Source organism: Choloepus didactylus, chromosome 12 (assembly GCF_015220235.1).
Source record: "Choloepus didactylus isolate mChoDid1 chromosome 12, mChoDid1.pri, whole genome shotgun sequence".
In the NCBI taxonomy this organism is placed as follows: domain Eukaryota; kingdom Metazoa; phylum Chordata; class Mammalia; order Pilosa; family Megalonychidae; genus Choloepus; species Choloepus didactylus.
In genome coordinates this window covers 50,921,657-50,948,853 of record NC_051318.1, presented here as the reverse complement: position 1 = coordinate 50,948,853, position 27,197 = coordinate 50,921,657, and the positions used below count along the sequence as shown (strand labels likewise).

The following is a 27,197-nucleotide window of genomic DNA, read 5'->3' as shown; positions in this document are numbered from 1 at the left end:
TTAGTCCAAAAACTTGCTGTTGGCATTCACACCAAACAAGGCTCCCCATACTTCTGGCATCATCTACTGGGCTATGAGATCCAGTCAGCTTTCTAGGGTTTTAGAAACCTTTATTTAATGATCTCCATAATAGATCTCAACACCACCAGCTATATCCTCAGGTCAATATGCTCTTGACCAATTTGGTGGTAATTTTGTACATAGGAATCTCTTTTTGCACCACTGTCTACCAGAGGGAACTCCTATTTCCTGCAATGAATAATCATTCAGGGCTCCAGCAACTGGTGCAAACCCTGGAGGACCAGTCCATCCAGCAGCACTTGATACCTGGTTTTATCTTTTCCCACTTTGCTGAGTGTCTGCTTTGCTTCTTTTAGCAGGTCTGTGGTTAAAGTCATCTCTGGCTCTGAAGACATTGAGCCTTGCTTGATTCATCAAATCGGACATCTGAATCTTCTTTTCCTGCTCAATGTGCCTTTCTTTCTTCTCATAGTATTCCATGATCTACAGTCTCTGTGTTTGCACAAGACTACTTTTCGCAATGTTAAACTCTTCTGCCTTTGCATCTATTTCTTCTGCTTTCTCATTAGCTCCTTGTTCAATGAAAGCCATCATGTGTTTAATCTTGACTCTTCCTTGTATCTCAGACCTCACACCTAATCAATCACCAAAGGTCCAACAATTCTTGCTTCAGATAGCTCTTTAATTTGCCCAGATCTCTCCATCTGCACAGCCACTATCCTAGTCCTTGCCATCACCGTCTCTCAGCAGAATCATCCTGACAGCTTCCAAATTTGTCTCCCTGCCTCAACTTTTGTGCCATACTATAATTTACATGCCCTTAGTTTTCTTACTCTTTCTCTTTCTCCCATTTAATGTGGTAACCTAAATAGAGGCTAAGATGCCTCTTTTCTATTATTATCATATAGTTTAGAATTAGGTATATTTTTCTTGGACCTTTTATCTTCCATTCTATTCTATGTCTATTTCTATAATGCCACACGTTACTATCCATACTTAAAAAGTATAAATTTCACCTATATATTCCAAAAACAACTGAAATAGTCATTACCCAGAACAACTTTCCTCATGAGTTTCATCTATCCTGTTTATTATTTTCTTCTACAATACAATTAAACACTCTCAGATATTATGGTAACGTTACACCAATGCAGATTAAGCAGACAAATCATGGATACAAATAGAGATCCTGGTGATAGGTACAAATATATTTAACAATGTAGATTTGTTAAATATAACACATTATAGTCTATGTGAATAAAATGGTCTATTCAATTGTAGTGGTTAACTACAAGCTTTTTAGAGAAAAAAAAAACCTATCATCTCTAACTAATATTTTGCACAAAAATAAATTCCTTATGTAATCAAGATTTGAGTACAAAAAAAAGAAAAAAAATTCAAACTCTATATGACTTATTTATAACCATACAGTAGGAAAAATTAAAACTGCTAAAATTGTTTTATCTTTTTGCTTAGAAAATGCTTTTCAAAGACAGTTTTATGATGTGTTAAAAACACTTTGAGAAGATTTTGCCTATGAGAGCTAAATTTAGCTAGATACATATTTTTTATTATTTATAATTATATACCAGGATTTTGGAAAACATTTGCCAAATATAAATTCTAAAATGTGACATAAAATAAATGTGGTCATCCTATTGAGACGTTTTTTCATGAAATATATACATACATTTTTATGGTCATTACATAAACAGACTGCTTCATCTTCTATTGCAGTTTCATTTTGCCCTAGGGAACCCAGCTGTCAGAATATGTGTTATCATTACATGCATGTCAAAAAGATAGTACACACTTCACTAAAATACATTCATTCAGCACATTCATTTGGGAACCTTCAGCTGCTGCATTTTTAATACGACCTTGAAATTATGTGCTGTACTGGGAATTGAGATTCACTTCAGTGGGAAATATAAAACTAATTGGATAATATAATCTGTAGTATATTCCTTTAAATTCTTATAAAAGATGAGCCACTTTTAGCTACATAGAATTTTTTTCTTTAAAGAACATATTTACTTTACTAAATCAAAATAGTATAGTTGAAACCATAATCCTTTAAAGGCATAAGCAATTGGATTCGGAAAATATAAGAACAATATTGATTCTTTCAGTAATAACTTAGGCATGTGTTGAAGGAAATTTTTACACAATTGTAACCAATTTCCTTTATATTGGTTCTGGGGGCATTTCTGATTGATTCATTTTTTTCCCAATACTCCTTTGTGAGCCAGCTAGAGAAAGTGGTTCCTTTTGCCATAAGACATACTCCAATATTCCAGAAATGATTATCTAGCCATATTTGTCTATTTCTCCGTCTAGAATATTAACACCATGAAGACAAGAATTTTTGTTAGTTTTTCTTTTATTTTTTCCCTCTGTATCCCTATTCCTGATAATAGTAGCTAGTGCCTAGTGAGAACTCCATAAATACTAGTTAGGTGGTACTTGAGGTACAACAATTATTTTTAAAGATCTCAATTTTGGCACACTTTTGGTAATAGGTATAACTGGGGGTGGTGCTATAGCTCAGCACTCTTTTTATGCTAAAATTATGTCCCTCAAAAAGACATGCTCAAGTCCTAATCTACAAATATGAAACCATTTGCAAATAGGACCATTAAAGATGTTATTGATATGAGGCCAAAGTGAATCAGGGTGGATCTTAGTCCAATATGACTGAAGTCCCTATAAACAGGAAATTTGAACACAGTAGGAGGAGACAGACCAGGAGCAGGGGGCAGGGATGTGATATAGTCAGAAATTGAGTTATGGAAGGCCAGAAAGACAACTCCAGAACTCTACGGACTTCAGAAAAAGCATGGTCCTATCAACACCTTGATTTCAGACTTCTAGTCTCCAAAACTGTGAGAAAATTAATTTCTGTTTAAGCCAAAGAGACCGTAATATCTGTTGCAATCCCTGACAAATTAAGACAAGGATGAAATAGTATATTTATTTATTTATTTGCTACATAAAAGAAGTTGCAAACATGAAAAGGTAAGTTGTTTCATATTTTTATTTTATAATTTAAAGAAAAAACATGTCAAAGTAGTCTATAAGGTCACCCAAGATCTGCCTGTTAACTTTCTGAGCCCACCTTTTAATAGTCCACTCTTTCCTCGTTTCACTCAAGCCACATTGATCTTTTCCTTAGTCACTCCAGGCACACTCCAGGCACAGGGAATATTTATTTGCCATTTCTTTTGTCTGTAATCCCTTGATAAATCTGCTTGACTTGCTCCTCAATCTCCTGAAGAGTTTTATTTTTATATCTCATTTTCTCAGAGTCTTTCCTGGGCTATTCTATTTAAAATTTAATTACTCCTGGCATTTCCCATCTCTTTTACTGTTTTAGTTTTCTTCCTAAATCCTAACAACTTTTTTTTGGGGGGGGATAAAAAAACATATAATAATTACCAAGTGCCAGACACGTTTCTAAGAAATTAACCAATATTAACTTCTTTAATTCAATTAATGCTAACCATTCTTATTACATTCTTGACTTATTCATGAGAACAAGATTTATGTGTTTGTTTATTCATTGCTTTCTTGAACATTGTCAACTGAAAATAAATCAAAACCAGAGACAAGGAAATGTCAAAAGAGATAAGTCTGGGTCATCTATAAAACAAGAATAAAAAGGAAACAATAAGAGAATAAGAACAGGCTTTGGGAATTATACACATGTCAAAGCCAAAACCAAGACCAAGACCAAATTACAGATGATGTTTACTCATAAGTATCAGCCCTAAAAGAATCCATCTACCTTCGTTTTCCTTTTGCTAGGGGTTCAAATGTGTTTGAAAAGTGGAGGAAATGCTGAGACAGCCTGTGATTGGCAAGCATTGTATAATGGTGGGATTTCTGGAAGCAGGGGAGGCTGCCTAATTGAACTTCAAGCACATTTGCCACTCCTTCCTGGAATACAAGGGGCCAGATGCAACATCTGGAGAGATTTCAAAAGAGAAAAAGTTGTTCACTTTTAGGAAGGAATGATTTTTTGTGTACAGACATTTCCTGAAACAAGCGGGTTTGATGAAGACTTCTTATTTTTTTAATGGTAAACTGTCATGGAGCCTGATTGTGGGGTAGGAAGGTAGATGCTGGCATGACATACAGATTCTTGCATATGATGCTTGGTAACAATAACGATAATAATAATGATAATGACAATAATAGTAATACACAGTAATACACAGACAATAAAGTAAAGGAAGTATAAATAACACACAAATAAATGGGAATGGATAGAGAAAAAGGAGAAAATGTATTTAATAATCAAGTATGTCTAACAACCAATTAAAATCTGAGATGGAAAATAGAGAACATGGAATTATCAAAGAATTAATAAAGGAAAATTCCCCACAAATGAAGAATATGGACATTGATATTGAAAGGCCCTACCAAATTAGTTGTTTCAAACAGAATAATACAAAATAACTTATTAAGGCAAAATTTTAGTGGAATTTCAGAAAAAAAAGAGTTCCAAGAACTTTCTAGAGAGGAAGAAGAAAATGTAAGGAATCAGAACGCACCACATGTCTCCACGGCAATACTGATTCCTAGAAAGAGTGAACCCTGTCTTAAAAATTCCACTGAAAAACATTTCTAGTATAGAATGTAATACCCAGACAAATCATCAAATATGAGGAGGAAATAAAGTAAATTCAGACACTCCATGTACCTTTTCATAAGAAGCTGCTGGAGGTTATCGTTTAGCAAGTGAGAGAATAAGCTAAGAAAGAAACCCTCATATATGGGAAACTGTTTAGAAGAAGGGAGTGATTACTAGAAATGTAGGATGAGGGCTCTTAGGGTGAGGTAAAAAGCTGGCAATTTGGAGTATAAATGTATCTGCCTAGAAGACAATTTCTAGGAGAACAAAAATTAAGGAAGCAATTTTCTGAGCATAGGGAACACATTATTAATATGCTTGTAGCAGGGACATTGGGGTGTTTGGTGTAAAATATCTTATAGGTGCTGTGCTGATCATGTGTCTCTTGTGCTATGTTGTATCCCCATTCTTTAAGAGATTTACTCCTGTAGACTACATTTTCCAGGCTCTCTTGTCAATTGATTTCCAGTTAGGTTAGACAAAGGAGGACAATGACATGCTGCTTCTGTGGGTTTCTTAATCTTTGGCTGCTTATTACTTCAGTGTTAGTAATTCTTACTAGCTAGCTCCACCCTCTGTGGTCCCAGTTTCCTTCTCTTGGTCAGGCTTTATCATGCATATACATAGTTCAGGTGCCCCTCAAAGTGACCCCGATTTCTAGGCTCCAATAACTGACTTCCTCCCTTAGTCCTGATGCATTAGGTGGATTAGTTTCTCCCAGTTCTTTTTAGCCTCTCTCTGTTTATGTGTGTGTTCATGTGTGTTTCCCCGTGTCCTATTTGCAGTTTGGCATTTCCACTATTCCAACTCATTGGTAACTCATTTCCTCTATTTAAATACATAGTGTAGGCTCTGGAAAAAAAAATGAGGGTAGGGAGTTTAGCTTACCATTGACAAAATCTTCATAATCAAAAAAATGTAGGTACTGGATACTGATTATATCAAAATATGGAGCTAATAAGGGGGTGGTGGTGTGAAAATGGGATATATGTGAGGGAACTCACCTTATTTACCATGAAAAGAATGTAGTGATGCCTAAAACTGAAGAAAAATGGAAGAAAAATTGAGAAAGATATTTATTAAATAATTATATATTAAATATGGAAGAAATTTTTTTATTTAAATAACAAAAACATGGACTAGTAGAAATTGTAAGGAAGTCTCTTCAGTACCTTTTGATTTTTAAACCTATATTCAAGCATTACTTTATTAATAAAATTATTATTTTTAAAAATTGAAGTGCATTGTTATAAAGTACTGGAGCATAAATCCAGTCATATTTTCTTTTAACGAATCTCAGATTTCAATCATTGGATATCTTGTTACTACTAACATAGCATGCTAATTTGTAATAGTACAATTTGAAATATGAATTGGCACATGGTGACATCAGGTCAAGTCACAAATACACCCCCTACTCATTAAACAGTAATAGTAGATGAAAGTGAATTACTAAGTGAAATGAAGTCTTCTCTCCAAATTGGTTAAACTTGACTGCTCCTACATAAAATAGAAGATATATATTGGAACTTTTCAATTACCAAATGGAATTTGAACACATAAAGGCATATTGAGAATGTGTGCTTCAATAAATATCAGAATGTGAATTGTATTTATCATCTAAAAAATCCTTAAAAACTTGGAGCCGTCCCTATTATACTGCTGCATTAATGTTTTATTTAAAATATTATTTGCCACCAACATGAATTCACTTCATTTTGACTTTACAACTACTCATATCTTTAGATATTAGATTTTTAAATGCAGAAATGCAATCTCATATTTATTTTGTACACTGCTTTTTTTTCTAATTCTGAGGGATATTTTTGGTGATTTCCTTTGGTCCTGATCTTTTCTGGGTATGAATTATCTATATTTTATCATCTACTCAGGCTACCCAAGTTGCATATCACTCTGGCCTTACTTGTTTTAATAGCTTCGTAAGATAATTTTAGAAAGATCTGATATTATGCCTGAAATGAAATGAACTTCCATGCTCCTTATTGTTCAAGTAAAGGAAAAAAAAAGAAAATAGAAAAAAAGAAAACCTAACACACAACTCCACCTATAAATTCAAAAGCACATTAGAAACAAATGTTATTTTAAATAGACATGTTGCTTACATTGTTATGCCTACCTCAGATATTTTTTTAAAATGACAATTTTGTGGGGGAGGCATCTAAATGAATTGAAAGAGATTGTAAAAGACCTAAAATATGCATGTACAATTTAACATGGCATAATATAGCTTGGGTTATCTTGACATCATCTATATGTAGTTTCTATTTGGTTAAAAATAGTATCCAGTTAATGATGGGTGATTTCAATAAGGACACACATTAATGCTAATTGTATTTGTTGAAAACATATGCTGTGGAAGGTCTTGAATAGGGAGCATAGAATTGCTTTTTATTTCAGGAAGCATCTGGTCAAGTAAGGGTCATAACATTTATGCAGAAACAACTATTACAAAAAGCCACCATGGAAAAAAAAATAGGATTTAATGAGTAATAACATAGATTCCTAACACAAATGTCATTCCATATAGGGAAATCTGTGAAGCTCTATGTAGAAACAGGACTTTCATTAGGACCGTGAAAAATGGATTGCATAGAAAATCACATAAAGTTATTGCTTTGAGGGGATCTAAATGTTTGTCTGGTTTAAAATCCCTTCTGCTTTTTAACTCTATTCTAAGACATGTCCACCAAATACCTCTCAACTATCTATTTAAGTAACTCCAGTGATAGGCAACCTCGTAACTCCCAATGCAGCCAATTTTATTTGTATAATTTGAGCAGTTTTGGTAGGATCTATGAACTTGAAGATTATTTATATCATTAAACATTCTAACTCAATAATAAATACAGGAGATTTTGAAATAAATTATTAAATACTCCAAAAGGATAGATTCATGAAGGAAGGGAGGGGCTTATGCACACAAATCTGCAAACTCAAAAACACATTTACATTCATATACAATGCAGTTGTGTTGATGAAATCATCTAAAGGCACCACTTGTGTATGAGATGAGAAGTATTCAGAAACTCTGTAACCCACATATTTACAGGGCTCATAAATATAGTAGTTTAAAATCAGTATAAGAGTAGCAGTATCAAATAATATAATATACTCTTAATGTAGTCAGAAGACATCGACAGCTTAATCTACTTGGACCAAGAAGGAAGCTTCATATGGCATTATTCCTCCACTGTTGTTAGTTACAATTTTCCAGTTACTTGACATATCTAGTAGATTTACTGGTTATTTCTTTATTCCCCAAATATTCTAAATGAAGAGGATCTGACATTCTGGTAAGAAGCTGTTATTGAGAGTCCCTTAGATGCTGTTGAAAGCCAAATTACTGATCCTGTTGGGGAGTTCCAAGTTGCTCTGATTTTATGAAATAGTTACATATTTCTTGTTAAGTTCTTTGGGGATTTAAATGATGATACATATTTTTTTACTTATTCTTTACAATTGTTTAAAGAAAAATGATAATTTCTTGTGTCATGTTATATAAGAGGATATTACATTTCAAATTCATTTTCTCTGATGATCAATGCAATATTGTAATTAAAAACAAATAATTTTCAACAAAATATTTATTAATCACCTACTTTGTAAATAGCATGATAAGTGGAGATGGGTGACATAAAAATGACTAAACCATAGAAAAGTTAAATATTGCAGGAAGTGTCAAAATGGTTGGACTGCATTAAGGATTACATAAATATTTCTGAATATTTGAAAGGATTGAATTTATTATAAATTTAATTTTAATAAAAAGATCTTAGGAAGTAGAATTAACTCCTTGTTAAAATATGAGAGATAACTTCCTGAAAGAATGTCACAACTGAATTGCTTATCAAAATTCAGTGGATTTTAGATAGTAATTGAGCAGACTTTTAAAACTTATTCTTTCTTCACTGTAGATTTAAGAATCTTGAGTACAATAAGCACTTGACAAAGCCCCAAGAGCATATTAGGGGTTCAATAAACACTTGCCTCGTGACTAAATGACCATACCCCTTTAAAATACGTAGACATCTTCTTCCATAAACAAGCAAACAAATGTTCACACCTCAGAATAAAATAGTAATACATACATTTCTAAATGAAGGACTTCAAAAGAATTAAAATAGTTATTACTAATATTAATTAATTATATGGATCTTTTACTGATAGCAATAGGCTCTCTGATTTTAATGATTTTCAGTGATATTTCTAATTTTCTTTCAGTGAGCCACATTCATAAAAATTATATCATTATATTGAGAAAGGTATAAGATACCCTACTCTCATCAAGTGACAGTCACATAAAATTCATGCAGCCAGGCACTTAGAAGGAAGCAAACCCACTTTTGAATCTCAGTTAGGAAAACAAAATTAAAGAATGAAAAGATATGTTACAGCTTCAATTAATGCTTACAAAATTTAGAGATTTCAAAATAAGTTTTATTCAATTTAAGTATTATTAATATATTTTCTCCACTTTCCACAGTTAAACAACAAAATAGTGAAAACTTCAAACAATTAGGAGAAGAAAAAGTGAAGGTTAATTTTTAATGTTACAAATTAATGTTCTCAGATGACAAATGAATGTGTTTTACAATCTGGCTTAACTTAACAAATTTATATGGTCATGTCATGGAAGATATTAATAAATATGAGAGCCAAGTTATTGTGATACTAGATAGAATTCAGGGGCCCGAGGGCACTGAGTGATATGAAAAAGATGAGACAATGATTAAATTGGTTAAAGAACAAGGAGATACTCATGTTTTAAGCATTCCCATAAAGATATCATTTTATTTTCCTGGCTGCTAAAACAAATACTATGCAATGGGTTGGTTTAAACAGCAGGAATTTATTGGCTTCTGTTTTTGAGGCTAGGAGAAGTCCAAAATCAAGGTGTCATCAAGGCTGTTCTTTCTCTGGGAACTTTTGTGTTCCAGCACTGACGGCCAGCAATTCTTGGTTCACTGACCTTCTGTCTGTCACATGGCAGCCTCTCCTCACTTCCCCTTTTCCTTTCCTGGTTCTGTTGACTTTCAGCTTCTGGATGTTCACTCTCTGGCTTTCTCTCCCTGGGTGTCCAAATTTCACTCTGCTTATAAAACACTCTAGTAAAAGGATTAAGACCCATCTTGATTCAGTTGGGCAACAATTTAGCTGAAGTGACTTCATCAAAAGGTCGAATTTACAATGGATTCAGACCCACAGGATTGGATTAAGATTAAGAGTATGTCTTTCTGGGGTGGATAGCTCCAATCCGTCACATATACTATATAAATTGCTGGGAGAATATTATTCACACGGGTATTATAAGCATGAAAATAAAAGAGCACTCTCAAAACGGAAACCCTTGCAGGTCTCTACCTGCTAAAGCATTTCAACAGCAGCTGAGCAGGTTAAAGTTGGCAGAAACTAAAACCTGAGGCATCTGCTTCTTCTCTGAGCAGTCACCATACATTGATAAGTTGTGTCCCTTGATTAAAATTAAAAATCAGGTATTTATAAGAAGGGAGAATGTGTGTTTAACCTCTGCTACCTGTAAAAATGCAATCACCTTCCAGTCCGCAGGTTCCCTGCATGATATTTCTAAGTGAGGCATGGTTGCTTTCAAATTTCAAACATATTGTCATTTGTTTATGTTGGGCTTACAATAAATCCTTGGTATTTTTAAATACCATTTGCTAATATATTACTTCTTTGATCTTCTAAATGATAAAATGGGTTCTATCTTTCAGTAAATGTTTACAACCTGTAACTTTCCAAGGCACATGGTAGTCATAGACAAAAGTAATGAGACTTCTCTAAAAGACTATTTTTTAAAAAATTTAAAATTAACACCATGGGAAATCATTTCAATAACGTATATGCAATGTTAACAGGAGGATTTTACTGTACTTGTGAATTTGCCTGTTTGAAAGAGAACTAAAATGAAATAAGTTATTTCTGTTCCTCTTTTCTGCAGGAAATAAGAGCAAAGAGTCTTTTCAGAAATTTTATCTAGTTTTCAGATGGAAGCTAATTTATTAAAATTAATCCCCGTGGGATGTTTTGTGTTATGATAATTGTTTAAAATTGAGAGTGATGAAGTTTGTAATAAATTTATTAAAAAACTAATCCCTACATTGTTGTCTTCAAACTATTTTAAACAGGCAGCCAGAGCTTTGTACATTGTGCTTCCTAGTACATCTTGAAGCTTATATATGTTGCCTCCACCTTGGTCTTTGTGACAAAGTTTGGATGATTTTGAATTGTAGAAATATGGAATAGCAAAGCAATATATGATGCTATCTTGCTTCTTCCAATCAAGAAGAAAATATATCCTCGTAGTAAAAATCTGCAATAGACAACCAACATTTTAAAGATGTCAATGTAGTATAGGGAGTTGAAGATTTGGTATGAAAACAAGACATTTTATATAAATGTAATTCACACTGTAATTATAGAAATATCATTGTAATTCAAGTTTATAATTTAATAATAAATAAATAAATGCAATTTATTTAATTATATAGCTATCAAGAGATCCTAAAGAATGCTAGTGTAGAACAAGAGCTGCCTCAACTTACTGAAGAACTTGATACATTAATTGCCTAGTTAAGCCATTCATAATTCCTAATTTATCTGATGATATTTCATCTTTGAATGGTTAATGTCCAACCACTCAGACCATCTATATGACAATAGAATGCATTATACTCTTCCCCATCTCAGAGCTTTGCCTAAGTAGTTCCCTTTTTAATATGCATTCTTCCTTCCACTTTTGGCTTGGCTGATTGTTCATACTATAGTTTTTATTTTAAATGTCATTACTCTATTCTATTTCGGCACCTGGTTATGTATTTAAATATTAACACAGTGTATAGTATATATATATGTATTCAAGGCATAATCATCAATAATTTAAAAACATGACTTCCATAAAATGTTTATCATCATTTTATTTCAGAAAAGTGACCTATGTTTCATAACAACTTTTACCGATACATAAGCAATATACCATACAACTTACCATTTTAAAGTGTAAAATTCAGGGATTTTTAGTATTTTCACAGTATTGTGCAGTCATTACAACTATGTAGTTTTACATTTGCATCATAATAAAAAGAAACCCCATTCCTATTAGCCGTTACTCACCATTACCCCTTCACACATCCCCTTCTACATTAATCTACTTACTGTCACTATAGAATTGGTTATTCAAGACATTTCATATAATGGGATCATATAGTACATGGCCTTATATATGTCTTCTTTCATTTAGTATAATGTCATCAATGTTCATCCATGTTACAGCATGCCTCAATACATTCATTCCTTTGTCTGGATATACCACATTTTATTTAAACATTCATCAGTTGATGCATATTTGAGTTGTTTACACATTTTGTTTTTTTATGAATAGTGCCACTATAAACATTAACCTACAAGATTTTGGGTGAGCATATACTTCCATTTACCTTTGGAGTGGAATTACTGGGTCATATGATAGTTATTTTTACAAAATTTTGAGGAAATGCCAAGTAATTTTCCAAAGATGGCTGTACCATTTTACAAACCCATTACTATAGAACTTTAATTTGTTCACATGATCACCAGCACGTGTTGCTGTCTGTCCTTTTGATTTTTGACACCCTAATGGGTACAAAGCGGTATCTCATTGTGGTTTAATTTCCCTTTCCCTAATGCCTAATGACTTTTTGTACTAATTGGTCATTGGTACAACTTCTTTGGAGAAACATCTATTCAAATCCTTTGCCAATTTGTTAACAGGGTTTTTTGTCTTTTGGTTACTGACTTCCAAATATATATTCTGTACACATCTCTTATCATATATATAATTGGCAAACATTTTCCTCCACTTTCTGAGGTGCTTTTTGCACTTTCTTGATGATACTCTTTGAAGTGCAGAGTATTTTAATTTTGTTCAAGTACAATTTACTATTATTTCTTTTGTCAGTTTTGCTTTCAGTGCCATATCTATGAAAACATGATCTAATTCAAGTTCGTGACAATATACACATATTTTATTGTAAGAGTTTTATAGTTTTAGCTCTTACATTTCAGTCTATTATTCATTTTGAACTTATTTTTGTCTATGGTACAAGGTATCAGAACACTTCATTTTTTGTATGTTAATATCCAGTTGTCCTAGCACTATTTATTGAAAAAACTATTCCTCCCTCACTTAATTATTATGGAAACCTCATTGAAACTCAATTGACTGTCAAGGTAAGGGTTTATTTTTGGACTCTGAAGGCTATTCCATTGTTCATGTTTTGCCACCACCACACTGTCATTATTTCCATAGCTTTGTAGTATGTTTTGAAATGGGAAAATGCACTTCCTCCAACTTTGTTATTCTTTTCCAAGATTTCTTTTAGCTACTCTGGATACCTTGAATTTTCATATGAATTTTGGTTTAAATTTGTGAAATTTTGCAAGAAAGCAGCTGGGTGTTGGATAGGGATTGCACTGAATCTGTAGGTCAGTCTGGGAGTTGTTGCCATATTAATTATGAAAATGGAATCTGTTTTCTTATATTTATGATTTTGAGGGGGTGGTGTAGCATGCAAGTCTTACATTTCTTTTGTTAAAATTCTACCGAAGAGTTTTATTTTTCTTTTTGATAATATTGCAACTGGAATTGCCTTCTTAATTTGAATTTCACTTTGTTCATTATTAGTGTATATTAATACAAATGATTTTTGTATCTTGATATTATATCCTAATCTTGATTAACTGTTTCATTAATTATAATAATTTCTGTATATGTGTATGTGCATTCTTTATGATTTTCTTATAAATATAAAATCATGTAATCTGCATGTAGAGATAACTTTACTTCTTTTCTAATCTGGATTCATTTTATGTATCTTACCTTATTGTCTTTTATCATTATTAAATGTCTTTCTTTGTCTCCAGTAACCACTTTTGACTCAAAATTTATTTTATCTGATATTAGTTTAGCCACTCCAGCAGTATGTTGCCTAGTGTTTGAAAGGTGTATCTTTATAATCGTTTTAATTTTAACCTCTTTCTATTTTTGTGAATCTAAAGAGTGACTCTTGTAGACAGAATATATTTGGACTGTATATTTTTAAACTATTGTACCAATGATTGAAGTTTTTAGTGCATTTACATGTAATGCAGTTGCTGACGGGATTTATGCCTGTAATTGTGTTATTTGTTTTCTATATTTCTTATGTCTTTTTGTTCCTCTAATGCTCCATTGCAGCCTACTTTTGTATCAAATAGATATATTCTAGTGTACCATTTTAATTCCCTTAGTTGTTATTATACTATATGCTTTTGATTATTTCCTTCATGTTTTTCCCTAGGAAGTGCAATTAACACCTATTTAACACAATCTAATTCCATTTCATACCAAATTAATTTCAATAGTATAAAAAATTTTGATCCTATAATTTTGCCATTCTTTTCAACCTTCTATTGCTATCATTGCTATGTAAATCATGTCTTTACATATTATGAACCTATTAATACAGTTTTAAGGTTATTACTTTGTGTTATTAAGTTTAAATTAGATAGGAGAAGAAAAGTGTTACAACCAAAAAGTACATTTTTGTTGTCTTTTATAATTACTTATACAGTAACCTTAACTGGTGTGATTTTGCTATTTATTTTTCTCAGTGGATTCAAGATACCGTCTAAGTTCCTTAATTTCAGCCTGTCAGTCTTCCTTTAGTATTTTGTGTAATGAGAATTCACAAAAAAAAAAAAAAAAAAAAAAAAAAATTCAGTTTTTACCTGAGAATGTTTTAATTGCCTTTAATTTTTGAAGGGTAGTTTTTCATGATATAAGTTTCTTGGTTGACAGTCTTTTTTCTTCAACAATGTCTTCTGACTACATCTAGGTTTCTTGATTTCTGATGAGAAGAAAGCTGCTAATCCCATTGAAGATCTTTTGTATATAATGAATCACTTTTCTCTTGCTATTTTCATGTTCTAACTTTGAATTTTGACCACTTCACCATGATGTGTTTAGGTGAGGAATTATTTGGGTTTATACTACTTGGGGTTCAATAAGCTTCTTAGATATGCACATTGATGCTCTTTTTTTTAATTAAATTTGCAAACTTTTATCCTTGATTTCATTGAATGTTCTTTATGACCACTTCTCTCTCTCCATTGCTTATGGGACTCTAATCAGGCATACATTGGCATTCTTGCTCATGTCCCATAGGTCTCTCAGTCTCTGTTCAAATTTATTCATTCTTTTTCTGTTCCTCAGTCTGAATAATCTCAATGGACATATATTCAAACATTGATTCTTTCTTCTGTCAGCTCATATCTGTTGTTGATCCATTAGAATGAATTTTTATTCCAGTTATTGTACTCTTCAATTCCACTATTTCTATTTGGTTCATTTTTGAAATATCTATTTATTGATATGCTCTATTTTGTGAGACATGATTGTTCATACTTTATTTATTTAGTCATGGTTTCCTCTAGTTCTTTGAACATATTTAAAATATCTGATTTAAAATCTTGTCTGGTAAGTCCTACATCTGAGATTCCTCTGGGACAGATTTTATAAATGGTTTTCATTTCCTGTGTGCTTTCATTTCCTAGCTGCTAAAACCAATAGCATACAATGGGTTGGCTTAAAAACAGAAATTCATTGGCTCATGGTGTCAGAGGCTAGAAGGCTTGCTTCCTTCTATGGTATTTATCATGTGGTTTGCTGGCAATCTTCGGGGATCCTTGGCTTTTCCATTACATTGCAATGCACATGGTAGTGTCTTCTTCCATGGGTTCCATTTACTTCTAGATTCTGGCTGCTTCCCATGGCTTCTCCCTTGGTCTGACTTTCACTCTGCTTATAAAGGACTCCAGTAATCTAGATTAAGAGCCAAGCATGGCCACACCTTAACCTAAGTACACCTTGAAGACATCTTATTTATGATAGGTTCACACCCACTAGAATTTGGTCTAAAACAAAGAACATGTCCAAATTGGGGTACCCAGTTAAATCCACATCACTGTGTATGGGCCATACTTTCATGTCTTCCATTTTTTCCAATGTTTTTATTGAAAACTGGACTTTTTAAATAATGGAATTGGAATTTCTGGAAATCATGTCCTCCACCAGGGTTTATTGTCATTATTCTTTTTTGTTGGTAGTGGCTGTTGTGGTGGTGCCATTTTCTTTTAGTTACCTTCTTGGAAAAATTCTATATAGTCTGAATTCTTTGTTATGGGCAGCCACTGACACCTCTGCTTGGCAATCTTAATGGACAGCTAATGATTGGGAAGATATTTCCTTAAATTATTTTAACCAATAAGTCTCTCAGTCTTTATCAAAACTTTCAATCTTGCTGGCAGTTTGTATCTCTGCCTTATATTTCACTTCTTGCTTTCAAAGAGACTCAAATTCAATCTTGGTGAGCATTTATGGCCTTCTTGTGATTTTTCCTGTGCATGTGCACAGCCCTGCAATTGTGCATGAACTTCTAGATTTCCAGGAATATACTGGAGCTTTTCAAGGCCCATTGTGAACACTTCATTCTCTATTTTTTACTTTAAATTTTTATTTGCTCAGCTTTTGTTATCCCAAATGATGTTATTGCCTCAGACAGCTGCCTTGGTAAACAATTGCCCACCAATGCCCCAGTGATAGGGCTGTTCCCAAAGAAAGCTTGGAGTCAGATGAGATAAATACAAGAAGAGAGGTATTTGAGAGCTTCCAGACAGGTCAACTGGTGACAATTTTCTGGAAATGAAGCTTTCAAGTAGTATTGTAAGGAGATTTTACATATACTATAATTGTGAGGCTGTTGGTTTTCAAGAACTTTAGTTTGGGGTTTGGGATATAGAATGGGACAAGTTAAAAAGCCATACAACTCACTGTTCTTACCAAGTTTTAGTATTTTTATTGAATAAACATTGGTCAGATCATTGCAAGCCTTGATTAATTTCTAGAAATATGAAAAAGTTGATTTTGACAATTTTTGGCAGTGTTCTCACTGCTTTTCTAATGGTGTTGATTTTTGGAATTCCATACTTAGTCATTCCTAAAATACATTTTGCTTCCTTAAACATTTCTAATAAACATTTATGAAAGATTTTATATAATTTGTTAATTAAGCATGAAAACAACAATATGGTGAATTTGTTTGCAAAGCATTAGAACATACTCTATTGCCCATGAGAAGAGGCTTTTTTTAAAAAGTATGTTTGAATAGGATTTCTAGGTTACAAACAAATTTATTTAATCTCCTAAAAGCAATAAGTAAGACATGGAAGGCAAGCTTCTTTGAGGTTATAATTCAAATGGGAATAAATTTATAAGTTAAATTATAACTTTACCATGGCTGGGTTCTAAACAAATAATAAATAGTAGAGTAAAACATCTTTTGGGAAACCAAATAATCCTTAGGTGAGCCTGTTAAACATCTACATTTTTGCTTGCCTTCCCATCACCTTTCCTACCCCCCTTCCATCCCTTGGTTCTGTAAAATATATTATTTTCCAGTCTAATTTATATATATTTACAGGATTCATACTTATATTATGCAATCAAAATTCATTCTAAGGAAACAATATATCTAGAAAAAAATGCTTTCATTCTTAAAATAAGTTTATGATCTTAATTAGAATTACTCTTAATGCATTTGATAAGTAAAATCTATATTACTATTACATATGATGATGTTTTCACTATTTATAAACCACTTATAATGTCCAAATCATATAAATCTTTTTCTAAGAAATGAAGAAATAGCTCTCAGTATATATCACTGCTGTAATTAAGTAGTGACAATGAACTAAAATAACTAGGAAATGTTCTGCATTTTGATTTTTCATGAAAACTCTGGTATAAAAGTGAACTTTATTATTTAAAGAGTCTATCTTAAAGGAAATTTAAAAATTTTAATACTTGTCACAATGTTTTCATTAATCCAGTTTTACACTATGATTTGTAGCATAATGAAGTACTAATTAGTATATAATCATCTTTGTATTAAAATTTCACTTCAAGTTATAAAAAATTTTTCACTAAAAACATATAATATGTAATTAAAGTACTTTAGAGAGACATAACTTAAAAATAACTAGTGATAATTTAGACACTCAAGGATGGATATTTTCTTTTTTTCAAGAAGGTTAATTTTCACTTCTCTCTTTCTTCAGCTGTAACTGTATCTTCATTCAGGTACATTCCCATATACTAATTGGTTGCCCCAAGGTCTCTACTAGAACTTTAAGGATATCTCATGAGCTTTCAGGCAAATTAACAGCTGGGATCACACTTCATATCTAAAGAATTGTAATCTACTTTTTAAAACAGATTTATTCTGGTAATACTGCTGACAGACTGCTTTTTAAACAACTTGTATAAGTGTCATCGACTGAAGAAACCTTTAGCTAGCTACAGTTTAAAGGTTTAAATAATGAGCACACTGGTGCACATTTTATTGTCATAAAGGCACTGTGAGCATTTGTAGAATCTGTATACTTTTTCCTTTTTAATCTTTCAAAAATATACCTGAAAAACAAATGTTAAGATTTACATTCTTTGATGAATTCCCTGATTTAGAAGTTTTGAAGAATCAATATCTTAGAACACCACTATCAACTAGCACATTCTGCTGGGTGCAATCAGATTCAAGTGGATGTTTCCTCTGTTTTAGGAAGTTATTAATTCAAAGAACCTAATGTATTATGTGTAGTATTGCATGATACTACCAATAACTCTATAATGTACCCTCAATGTGAACTGATAATACTTACAGTAAAATGTGACTGTGAAACTTAAAAAAGTGTTACAGGATGTTCTTATACATAAAAATGTACATTTAATAATATGAAAGGCAAAGTCTATCATTGGTGTAGATAGAAACATTATAGTGAAAATAGCAGTGCTTAGGAAGGAAAAAGCAGGATTGAGGATATTAGGCACTAAATGAAACTTTTCAATTAAAAATTAATGTAATAGGAAGAAAGTGTTGAGAAAAATAGAGCAATAAAAATCAATTGGGAAAGAACTGTGTTGTACATGATTAGAGTTGATGACATCAGTATGAATTCATGTTTAGCTTAATGTTTACATATATAATATATATATAATTATGTAATATATAATCATTTATATATAAATATATAAACATACATAAGGAAATAAGTATATAGATGTGTGGGCATATATAGGCTAGATGTGTATCCATATCTGTATTTATGTCTACATGTATAAATCTATCATCTATCTATATATGACTGCTGAGAGTGCCTAAAATTAATAACACCTTAATAGCAAACTCTTATCCAGCACCCAGTTCTTGCTTTCTAAATACCATTCTCAACAAAAGGAGATACAGTCCTTTCTAAGTTGGGGATGGGAAAATTCAAGATGAACCTGGGGTATCTCATAGTACAAAAAGTAAGGAATCACTCAAAAAATAGAAGAATGGGAAGACATCAAAATAACCCAGCAGCCAACCTGATTGGGTTCCCAAAGACTAAAGCTGAAACAATTTGATTAATTAATAACTGATTATTATCATATTATTGAATTATAACCCATAGTATTAAATATTTATCCATGAGTCCATAATGATTTAAAGAAATGATTTAATAAATAAGTGCCAGAGAAAGAACAAAACTTCTTCATAGAAATATTCCAAATAATTTATAATTTTTGTAGATATTCACCCCTCCAGGAGATGAAACTTGAATCTCCTCCTCCTTTAGTGTGCACTGGACTTGGCTTTCAAAAGAAGTGTATGGAAAGGGCAAGAAAGTATCTCTACAACTGAGAAATCTGGCAGAGACTATCTTGGCCATCAAAGACAACATAACCAGTTGTAAGTCATGCTGATGGCATATATCCCCTGATATGAGGTGAAAAGAAGAACACTTATTTGCTGTGATATTCTTCTCCCCAGTCCATAACACCAGTCTCTAATAATGAAGAAAATCTCAGACAAAACCAAAATGAGGGACATTTTACAAAATACCTGACAAGTACTCTTTATAACTGTCAAGGTCATGAAAGAAGGAAAGAGTAAGCAACTTCCCCAACCAGAGCAGACTAAGGAGACATGACAAATAAATACAATCTGATTTACTAGACTGGATCCTTGAACAGATAAAGGGCATTCATGGGAAAACTAGGGAAATTGAAGTGAAGTTTAGAATTTGGTAATTTAATTTAACTGCCACAACTCAAAATGCAAAAAAAAAAAAAAAAAAAAAAAAAGGCTCTTGCAGCCATGAATGTGGCTATTAATAAAAGCAATGGAAAAGGTGTTTACTGTAGGAAAGAAAGGAATTGAAGGCACATATCAAAGGCTAAGTTATCAGGCTTGAGTTTGGTAATATATTAAATGTGGCATACTCTACAAAATATTACAAATTGTAAAAATTTCAAAGTTATGGCCCAGGAAGCCTGGAGAAATTTCAATAATTTTAATAACATTGGCATGAATGCAAAAATCTGGAAATGAGTATAATATATTTGTTAGCAGAGAAGATGAAGGGGGGGGTTCAGAGAAGAAATATGTGACAGGAAGACCATTTTGTTTGGGACAAGGAGAGAAGTTTGGGTGAGAGACGAATGTTTGCTTTGCTTTTGTTTTTGTTTCTTTAAATCATATTTAGATGTAAGTTTTAAAATCTGAATATATTTTATCATACAAAGTACTAATCTCTAATGTAAATACACACAAAAATGGGAGTGCGTTGTATTTTGATAAACTAAAAATGATACATTATGACTAGTAAAATATAGAAAAATTGAAGAAAGTACCTCTTTGGTAAGCTAAAGATTTTCTACATTTGTGCTTAAGCAAATCCAGAATAATCCCATGTCATTTACCTAAGTATTGCAATTTTGTTTTAGATTGTAGATTAAGGCTAAAGGCAGGAAAAAGCTATGCCTTTCCTTCAAGACTGTTATAACACAGGGCAGATTTATAGACCTGAGAGTAACAAATCTACTTGTGAAAACTATAAAAGAAGTGGAATCAATGTGACATGTATAAGAAATATATATTCAGATAATTAAAAAGGGAAAAATTAGGATTATCTTGCGGATTTCTAAACCAAGGAAACGAGTGAATAATTTCAGGAAATGGAAGTGGGACTGGATTGGAGGGGGCAATGAGCAAAATGCTAAAGGTAGGTCCTCAGTACTCACAGACAGTGTGGAACCCCAGTATAAATAAGACAAGGTTACACTCAATCAGTGTTAATTCCCAACCAACTCCTCTCTTATCTTTAGTTCTGGAACTATAAACACCAAATTCCAAAGCTTTATTTGCTTTATTCAGTTATAGCCAGGGAGATGCAGGTGGAATCTCATGGAAGGCTTCTCTTCATACATAAAAAGGAAAATCTTCACTAGAGAAAGCATGCATCTCTTTTCCCCTTTTCCATGTGAAACATTAACAAAGGGATGCCATTGGCTCAGACATCTTTTGTAAGTGAGTTAGGAAACCCCAGGAAAATCATGTGCCCCTTTGTGAAACTACACAGCCAATGTAACAGCTACTTTAACTTCCACATTGTTGCCATATTTAAGCAACTGGTAGTTACATTTTCTATTATTTGCTGTCAACTTCATTCTTTTTAGAAAGGGTGTCAAAAAAGAACAGAGGAAATGGCCACCAAATCAACTGAGAGTAGGTAGTGATCTAGAAATTCCAAAAAATAGAAAAAAGTTGCAAGATAGAAAAAATGCTTTACTGTGCTAAGGGAGGTAATCTTACAAAATTGAGTTATGTTTGTGCTGGCACCATTTCATAATCAAGAATATAATTCTGAGTAATGAGTACTGTTCACAGTGAAATTGGCTGAATCATATATGATCTTTATTAAGTTGCCTTAGATTACATTAGATTTTTATCTCCTAATTCCTAAAATTTGGATTCAATTTTCAAATTGTATAAAAGTTCCTCTATCTGCCAATTTACATAAATACAATAGAAGTATATCAAGAGCTGGAATTCAAAAACACTAAAAATATCATGTCTTTATGAATATGTGTATGTGATGAGAAAGAGCAAAAAGAATAAAACTTCAGAGTGCATTAAAGTTTCTATAGAAAATGTTTAAAAGCCTAATTTTTTGATAAATAAGAATGATCATCACAACACCGTGAATGGCAGATAAATTCATAACATGAAAACATAAACAAAACAAAATCTATAAATCAGAGAGGTAAGTTCGAAGTTCATAAATTTCCTGTCACCATAAATGTTTATTGTTCCTCTAATGAAATGTAATATATATTTTCATCATCATAGCACTATCCCACCTTTTAATGGTTGGGTAAAAGCACATCCATGCTCTAGAGTGCTTGAAGAATGCCAATGATAACCACCCACACTTCCAATTTCCTCATTTTTCAGGTCAGGCAAAAGGAAAATATTTTAGGGTTTCATATTTCATGCCAGCATTACCTGCTTGTTAATGACATGCATATAAAGAACAACAAGATCATTTCTGTAGAAGGAGGGGAATTTTGAGGCTCTTTCTTCATTAGTGACCCAACTCTATCTCTTTCTACACAGGTGAAGTGATTGGGCTACAGTGAGTACTTGGCATTGCTTCATTGCCTTGAAAGGATTTAAGTAAAAAGCGACTATTTAGAAAGTTTTGAACACAATTTATACTGGAACTATATGTTATTTAATCTCATCTTACCATTTTTTTTTTTTTTTGAAGTGATAGTTGACATTGATGCAATTGATTACCCTGTGTCTTTGGTTCTATTGTCTTTAAAATACCATTGCACTTCTTTCTTAGTACTTAACAGTAGGCTACAAACATTTTGAAAGCTCTCAAAAAAATGTGGGATAACTGCAGGATATCATAGAATAATTTCCCAAGTTACAGCATGCTAATATTTTAGTATATTAATAATTATTTTAATATAATTTTAACCATAATTAACTTCTTTCTGTGTAGAAATGATGTATTCCTTACAAATGCTATTTATTATTATAACTTATATAAGTACAATGGCCCTCTGCCCAAATGTTTTCTAAAGGAAGTGACTCTGAGGCAAATATTTAAAGTTGTGCCACTGAAATAGAGATGGAGTGGAAAATGATTATACAACTAATCTAGGCTTCCATTGTTAAATGTCACTTTGTTGAATTCTTAGATCAATGCAAGACAAGGACAACATGAATATGTATTACAGTATATCAACAGGCAATGACGGGAGTTACTGAACCGGAAGAAATTGAACTGCTACTACACAATAGAGATAGAGAAGAGTATTTCTGGAACACAGAAAATCCTTTAAGGTTTCTCTTACTACTATGCCCTCGGATTGTAGTCAACTGAAATCTACAACAACCCAGTTCAGGCAGGACTACAAACGGCACTAGGAAAAGAATCATGACCAGCTAGGGTTCTTGCTGAGGATAAAGCTGATATAGACTGGGTAGCGGAAGAAGGTAGTCATGAACACCAGCTACAACCACGTGACACATTGCAAAATCAAGAATTGTCATTATTATGAGTATTCATTTTTTTATTATGCCTAGGTTTGTGTGTGGATATAGCAAATATCTTTGTTCTCTTTCCTCTTCTTATACCCTTATCCTATAACATTTGCATTAACTTTCCATCATAGTTTATAAGAATAAACATCACCCAATAGCTTACATCTTCTTCAGAGGAAAAGGTTAATGTGTTTTGGTTGTATACAGGACAGTTGCATTGTGTTAGGCAGATGCATGACTATGTCATTGTTTTTATTTGGAGATTAAGAAGGTTTAAGAAGATGTGTGTGCATGCCAAGTTGACAAGGGGTGGGCCACAATTATTAACTTTATGTGAAAACTTGGCTAGGTTATGGTGTCCAGTTGCTTAGTAAAACACCAGCCTATTTGATACTGTGGAGGTATTTCAGAGACAGTATTGGCATCTATACCTGTAGATATTAAGAAAAAGAATTTACCCTCAGAAATATGGGTGGACTTCATCCAATTAGTTGGATGTCTTAAAAGTGAAAACTGAAAGTGTGCTAGCTTGAAACTGTTATGTATCCCAGGAAAGACTATGTTCTTTAATGCAATCTTGTGGGCACATACTTATTAAAGGTGGGATCTTTTGATTAAATTATTTTATGGAGGTGTGACCCTGCCCATTCAAAGTGGGTCTTGATTAGTTTACTGGAGTACTTAAGAGAAGTCAGGGGCCAACCCAGACCAAGATGCTTGGAGATATAAACAGAAAGATGTTTGGAGATGCTAAGCTAAGAGGTGAAGCCCAGAGTTTGCCCAAGAGAAGCTAAGAGAGGACCCCAAAATGCTTAAAGAGAAATGCTTTGGAAGAACAAGCAAGGATGCACAGGAGCTGAGAGAGAGAAGCTGAGAGAGACAAAAGCCCAAAGACATTTTAGAAAAGCCATTTTTGAAACCAGAACCTGGGAGCAGAGGACCAGCAGACACCAGACATTTGCATTCTCAGCTGACAGAGGTGTTCCAAATGCAGCCTTTCTTCAGTGAAGGTATCCTCTTGTTGATGCCTTAGTTTGGACACTTTTATGGCCTTAGAACTGTAAATTTGTAACCTAATAAGTCCCCTATACAAAAGCCAATCCATTCCTTGTATTTTGCATAATAAGAGCTTTAGCAAATCAGAACAGAAGATTTCAAGAATCAGAAGTTCTGCCTCAAGACTACACCTTCTCCTTCTCCCTGGATTCCTCTAAAGTTTAGGATTAAAGACATCTATATCACCCTTTCCAAAATTTCCAGAATACACACTGCTCTAAGAAATTTGCACTTGCCTGTTCCCACAATCATGTGAACCAATTTCTTATAATGCATCTTGTTATACAAATATACATATATCCTGTTGGATACGGTTCTCTAGAGAATCCTAATAATTAATTCATGTTCCAATAAATATAATGATATTTATTCATCAAGAAATAACTCTATTCTGAAATATGTATATATATATATATGTGTGTGTGTGTGTGTGTGTGTGTGTGTGTGTATTTGTGTTTTACATGTTCTGATAAAATAAATTAAATACAAAGGACTGAGTTTTCAAAAGAGTATTATAGGATGTGCAGAAAAATTAAACTGAAAGCAAGTTATCAGACACTCAAGAAATAGGTAAGTACGTTGTTTTAATTTGCTATGCCGCTGAAAGCAGATAACATGAAATGAGTTGGGTTTTAATAATGGATATTTATTAGCTTACAATTTGAGGCTGTGAGAATGTCCAAATTAAGGCATCATCAAGGCAATGCTTCCCTCCTGAAGACCAGCTGCCATCAGTCTTCAGCTCCTCTGCCACATGGCAAGACACAGGATGATATCTGCTGGTCTCTTCCTTCTCTTCTGGGTTTCATTGAGCTCAGCTTCTTGTTTCCCTGGTTTTCCCTATATATCTGTATTCATCCCATTTATAAAGGACTCTAGTAAGAGGATTAAGACCCACCTTGGATCATGCCTTGACTGAAGTATCCTCATCGAAATGTCCTACTTACAGTAGGTTTACACCCACAGGAATAGACAACCTTTAAAACACAATTTTATGAAGTACCTACAGTTTCAAATTACCAAACTCCACCATCTGGACCCTAAAAAGACATGTTATTTCTGTATGCAAAATACACTTATTCCATCACAATATCCCAAAAAGCTTTAGTAATTTCAGTAACAATGCAAAGTACAAAGTCTCATCAAAATTGTTTATATGTGTGGTCTGTCCTGGGGCACAGTTCCCCTCCATCTGTGGGCTTGTGAAACTTAAGAGAACAAGTTATCTTTCTTCCAATCTACAAAGGAGGGACTGGCATAAGATGAACATTTCCAATCCAGAAGGGAGGAAATGGAAAGAAAACAGGGATCATGGGTTCCAAACAATTATGAAACCCTGCAGGGCATACTCTCTTAGATTTCAGGGTCTGAGAATCATCTGTAGAATGATGTTTTGCCCTTCAGACCTGATGGAGTGGCAACACCACCCTTTCCAAGTGCCTGTGCAGTGGCCATGTGCTTCCTGAATACTGGGCTTATGCTCTCTCCAAATATTGGGGTGAAGATTTCACCCTTGTCAGGCATCAGGTTGGCAGTCAGACACTCCAAACTCCCCCAGGCATCCAAGAAAACTCAGTGGTAGTACTCTTCCTGAACAACATGGCCAAAGGCCTGCTCTCTCCGAGTGCTTGGGCAAACTTACCTTTTCCACATACGTGGGTGAGCTTACTCTTTTGGCCCAAGAATTTCGGTCCAGACCTCAGTTTCCATGGTTCTGCTTTTGAAGTCATTTTTTCCCTCAGTATGTCCCTTTTAGTCTAGGCTGACAGTGACAGTGACTCTGTTCATAAACCTTTCACAAAAGACTTCTTGGTTTAGCATGCAGTACACAGGAATCCAAACCATCAGAAAAAAGAAACTTCTACAAATTCTTTCTGGATAACTGCATTTCCAATCCTGTCATGCACTGAAAAGGCTGACTTGTTCCATGTTCCATTAAACCCCACAGGCAGGACACTTGCTTTCAGAAGCTCAGAACTTTCCAAACCATTAATGACTGGGTTTTTTTCTACCCAGGATTCAGTTCTCAGCTGTATTTTCCAAATTTAGCTTGGAAATCTTCTCAACTAAATATCCAAGCTCATTGCTTTCAAATTCTGCCTTCCTTCTGACATCAGAACTCAATTTTTCTGCATTCTTTGCCACTTTAAAACAAGGGTTGCCTTTCTTCTAGTTTGTAATGACGCATTCATCATTTCTGTGTAAGGCCTCATTGGAAGTAACTTTCACATCCATATTTCTACAAAGCAATCTAGGCCTTTTCTATCAAGCACCTCACAATTATTTCCAGTTGCTACCCATTAACCAGTTACAAAGCTGTTTTCACATTATTGTTATTTGCAATAGCAGCACCCCACTTCTCTGGTTCCAAAATCTGTTTTAGCTTGGTAGGCTGTTGAAAGCAGAAACTGTGAAAAAGGTTGACTGTTAACAATGGGAATTTATAAGCTTACAATATGAGGCTGTGAAAAAGTTCAAATCAAGGCATCAACAAGGCAATGTTTTCTTCACTAAGACAGGCTGTCAGTGATCCTCAACTCTTCTGCCACATGGCAAGGCACATGGTTCTATCTGCTGCTCTCTCACTTCTCTTCTGCATTTTGTTGATTTCAGCTTCTTGCTTTCTGGTGTTTTCTCTCTCACACACTCTCTCTCTCTCTCTCTCTTTCTCTCTCTCTCTCTGTCTCTGTCTCTCAATTTGTCCAATTTATAAAGGACTCCAGTAGGAGAATTAAGACCCACCCTGGGCCATGCCTTAACTGAAGTAACCTCATCAGATTTCCTTCTTACAATAGGTTTACAACCATAGGAATGGATTAGCTTTTAGAACGTGATTTTCTGGGGTACACACATTTCCAAACCACAGCAGATATGTTATGAAAAAAGATAATCATTGCTCCTCAGGTTTCTGTACCTATACTTATGAATCTTATGTTCATAGCAGTAGGAAAAAAAACATAGCAAAGTTAAAAGAAAATTGAGATTAATAT

The 27,197-nt window shown here is 33.4% G+C and overlaps 1 pseudogene; it reads right to left on the bottom strand.

The window, feature by feature from the left end:
- On the bottom strand, positions 1–25,937 carry LOC119506838 (annotated as a pseudogene).
- Between the last annotated feature and the right edge of the window lie 1,260 nt (positions 25,938–27,197).